We start from the raw sequence: 4663 nt of genomic DNA, 5'->3' as shown, positions 1-4663 counted from the left end.
ATGTAAATGGGGCCGGGGGGTGTGTGTTAGGTTCCAGGGAATTTTTTTTCATCAGACAAAAGACCCCCCCCACACACAAGTTTTAAACAAACAATTTAATACTATACACAGCAATGATGATTGTTGAAGTGGTGAAATCAGAGGGTAGAAGAGAGTGGGATATTTCCCAGGGAATGCCTTACTGCTAAATGATGAACTAGCACTCAGCTGAACCCTCAAGGGTTAACACATTATTATTAATGTAGCCTCACACTCTACAAGGCAGCACAAATGGAGGGAGGTGAGACAGCATGGCAGACCTAGACAGAGACACACACCGTGTGTGTGAGAGAGATGTGCATTGCCCCTTTAAGTATGCTGACCCCACTCTAAGTACATTGCCTTTTTAAGTAGATCAGCAAGTTGAGACAGCAGCTGCGGTCAGCAAGCTCCCTCTGTCCTGAGCCCTGTTGTATCCTCCCTGCCTCGCTCTGTGGGGATGGGGTAAGCGGGGTGCAGGAGCAAGGGGGAGGAGGACACCCTGACATTAGCCCCCCTTTTTCCCGCCCTCCCCTACCCCGCACAGCAAGCAGGAGGCTTCTGGGAGCAGCTCCAAGGCAGAGGGCAGGAGCAGCACATGGCAGTGTGGGGAGGGACAACTGAATTGCTGGCAATTGATAGCCTGCTGAGCGGCTGCCACACAGGGAACCTAGGGCAGTGGGGAGCTGATAGTGGGTCTGTAGGTCCACCCTGGTTCCAAGCCCCCACCAACTAGCTCCAACGGGTTGCTCTTTCTGCAAGCAGTGGACAAAGCAGACAGCTGCCAAACAATGTTATAAGGGAGCATTGCACAACTTTAAACAAACGTTCTCTAATTGATCAGCAGCCTAACGACAAAACAATGTTAACCGGGAGGACTTTAAGTGAGGAGTTACTGTAGATGACTTGGCTGTCTTCTTACCATGTCTCACCGCTAGAGGGCAATAAATCATAGTTCTTCCATCTTGACACTTCTGAGTCCTGATTGAAAATAAACAAGGAAGGTTTTCATTTTTAATTGATTTGGATTTAGGAACTGCTGTGTGTGCGGTGGGGGAGGGAGCAGGGTTAAGATGCTGAGGCCCAGTGCTTCAGGAATACCTGTGGAGGGCTCCATGTTTGGACAACTAGAGGCTTATGCGTCCAGCCTGTCTTCATCAAGGGACACGGTCGAGAGCATTTTCGTACCTAACAAATGACGTTTATTGCCCTAATGCCTTTTGCAAACACTGACTTCATTCCTCACTCTGAGCTGTATGGAGCATCTGTCAACATGGCAAATGGATTGTTTGCTGCTTGTTTACCTGAGTGTGACCAGTGAACAATGCCATCAGCCTGTCAACCCTGCCCTGGGGATAGCTTGAGGATGGTAAATCCTAATCTCATTCAAAGTACTGCAGGCTCTTAGAAGAGCCATTAGCAGACTGCTGTCCTCTCTCTACTTCTTACTCTCTAGTCTCAAATTTCAGTGGAGTTTGCCCAGCCTGAGCCAGCAACCTCCTGAGATATTTGAGGTTGAGTTCCAGCCTCTTTTGCTGTCCGAAATATAGGGATGAAAGAAGTCTCTTTTTCATTCATGAGCTCAGACCAGCTGAGTGGGGCATGGACCTTGCCTTAGTTTTTGGCTCTGAGGGACACAGAGTATGGATACGGTAAGGGTAACGGAATGCTGTGCCCTGGGATGGGAGGCCAAGCACTAGTATTGCTTCAGTCTGGCAATGCCTAAAAGTGACAATAGGTGCACTAAAAAGATTCATGAGACTAGTGAGGGAGGAAAATGTTTTTTTATTCAGGTGTCTGTTCATGGTAAGGAAATTCTAGCAGTCGACATCACTTGGACGACAGAGGATGTTCCAGAGCTTTCCCATGATGTTACACAGAAAATATAGGACTTGAGGATCTGTGCAATGGTATCTGGATTTTAGCTTTGGTTCCTCATTGAGTTCTTCATAGATCTTCTAGCTGAAAGTGGAGGGAAATGCAGGGCTTCCTGGGTCAGGGTTCAAGATGATCGAGTCTTCCAGCCTTGGGGCTGGCTGGAGGTTAGAGCATCTTGAAGAACGCAATGAAAGAGTCTGATTCTCATTCACACTGACATCCCTTCACGCCACTCTGGTTGGGTAAGCGTAGTGGAGCTTGCAAGCACTTTAAGCCTCATTGGTATTTCCAGAGAGTTGTAAAGGGGGCCTTCTCTTTCAGGACACACTCTGTCATGCCTCTCAGCCGGCTAAAGGACACAGAGTGCAATAAAGATCCAAAATGAGGGACATAGAAAAATCACTTATGCAGGAACGTCAAATGCTGTCAGATTCCTTTCGTTAGAGACAATAACTCTTCCTACAGCCTCAGCAACAGGGTTTGCATTTCTGATTTTAACCGCTTTCAACAATGGAAGTGAGAGCGCCTCAGGTGTGGGTGCAATGGTGGGGCTAAGACAAGTGATGTCCCTCAAAAGAAGGGACCTGAGAGAGCTCTGCCCATGGTTTAATCCTGGCTAGATTTCATCTGGCGGTCAAAATGGCTACTTTCAGATCGGGTGTCATCTAGTCACTTATCAGCTCGTGCTTGTCTTTATTTGCATCTTTTATTATTACTGATTAATATTTGTATGATAGTAGTGTCCAGATGCTACCGTTAGGCCCTGTATTGCTAAGTGCTGCCACAAACACAGGCAGATATCATTCCAGCTCCAGAGATTACAGTCTCACTATCTTAGTTTGCATTTATTCTTATAGAAATTAAATAAACCTCATAATTGGTGCAAAGTAAATTCCCCTTTAAAAAAAAATTCCTTTCTGTGTTAATTATCTAAGGTCTTATTTCTAACATAGGTGAGAAAATTGGCCAGGTCAGCAGCTGGTGTGAATCAATGTAGCTCCACTGAAGTCAATGGAGACATGCCAATTTGTGCTACCTGACAATCTGGCCCATGATTTGCAACCTGACATGGCCCCTTTAAATCACAGTGAATGATTCTGTGCTGCCTGGGAAAAACAAATAACAGAAAGAATCTCTTCTTGGGAATGTCCCATGTAGCACCAGTTCCCTTATCCACTACCCTGTCAAATCTGGGCTGCTTTCCTAGCGGGATGTGAGGTCATGATAGCCAGAGATAATTCAACAGAATAATAATGCTTGGAAATAAAATATCAGAGTGGTAGCCGTGTTAGTCTGTATCCACAAAAACAATGAGTCCGGTGGCACCTTAAAGACTAACAGATTTATTAGGGCCTAAGCTTCCATGGGTAAGAAGTGGGGTTTTTTACCCACGAAAGCTTAGGCCTAAATAAATCTGTAAAGTCTTTAAGGTGCCACCAGACTCCTCATTGTTTTTGTGGAAATAAAATGAAACTTGGAGAGTTCAGTCACTCCCTAGATACAACATGGATGCCTGCTACCATGCCAGAGGCTATGCCTGTGCCCTAGGGATTGTGAAGACATGGTGTTCCTCCAGCCATTAACACTGTATCATGGGAAAAGAGCAAGCAAATAGATGCTTTGTGACTTCACAGCATTGGAAGGTGGAGGTGGCCCATGTTCCAGCTCAGAGGAGACTCTGTTCCATCCCCGGAAGAGGCAGACACTGTGAAGAAAGGACAGGAAATCCCACCTGAATAGGACAAGTGAGATGCCCGATGCCACACGCGAGTTGGCGGATGAGTGAGGAACAGAATCCAAATCTATTGTCCTCCCAGGAGTCCTCAAAGTTCTCCCTCCTAATGGGAGGTTCTGGTGGGGCGACGACTCACTGGCATGGCACCTCTTGCTGGTTATCTAGGGAATTAGCTCTTTTTCAGCTTCTGGAGCGCCCTCTGCCAGCTGATGCCTCACCTGCTGTTGGCCCCCGTGTCCCTCCCGGACCCCGGGGTCCTTGTATATCAGGGTTCTGCCCGCAGCAGTAACCCCTCTGTCTCTGGGTTTCCCCTCCCAGGGGAGCCCCAAACCCACTACCCCCTACCCCCATCTTGCCTCAGTGGCTACTGCCAGTCATCATCTAGCCCCCACTCACTGCGGTAGACAGCAGTCTATAAACCACTCATCATTGGCAAGGGGGGGTTGGATCAGCTGCCTCTGCCTATTCCTGGGCTGTCCCTCTGCAGCCCTAATACCTTTGTGGGCCCTTAACTCAGCCTGCAGCCTGGGGCTTAGCTAGGTTGGAGCTCCCCAGCTCCCTCTGCCCTTCCCCAGCACTGCTCCACGTCAGGTACCCTGCTCAACTCCCAGGCAGCCAGGTCCTTCTCTCTTAGAGAGCTAGAGTGTCAGCCCTTCTGGCCCACCACCCTCTTATAAGGGCCAGCTGGGCCCTGATTGCACTAGCTACAGCTGTGGCTGCTTTCCCAATCAGCTCAGTTTTTCTCCACCGCAGCCTTCTCTACAGGGGCGGCTCCAGGCACCAGCGCAGCATGCGGGTGCCTGGGGCTGCAAGCCATAGTGGGTGGCCTGCCGGTTGCTGAGAGGGCAGCAGTCAGGCAGCCTTCAGCAGCACGCCTGTTGGAGGTCCCAGGGCTGCCCAGAGGATTCAGGGGGCCTAGGGCAAAGCAAATTCAGGGGCCCCTTCCATAAAAAAAAGTTGCAATACTATAGATTACTATATTCTTATGGGGGCCCCTGCAGGGCCCAGGGTCTGGGGCAAATTGCCCCACTT

Source organism: Gopherus evgoodei, chromosome 8 (genome assembly GCF_007399415.2).
Source record: "Gopherus evgoodei ecotype Sinaloan lineage chromosome 8, rGopEvg1_v1.p, whole genome shotgun sequence".
Lineage (NCBI taxonomy): Eukaryota > Metazoa > Chordata > Testudines > Testudinidae > Gopherus > Gopherus evgoodei.
Note: the sequence above shows the minus strand (reverse complement) of the source record.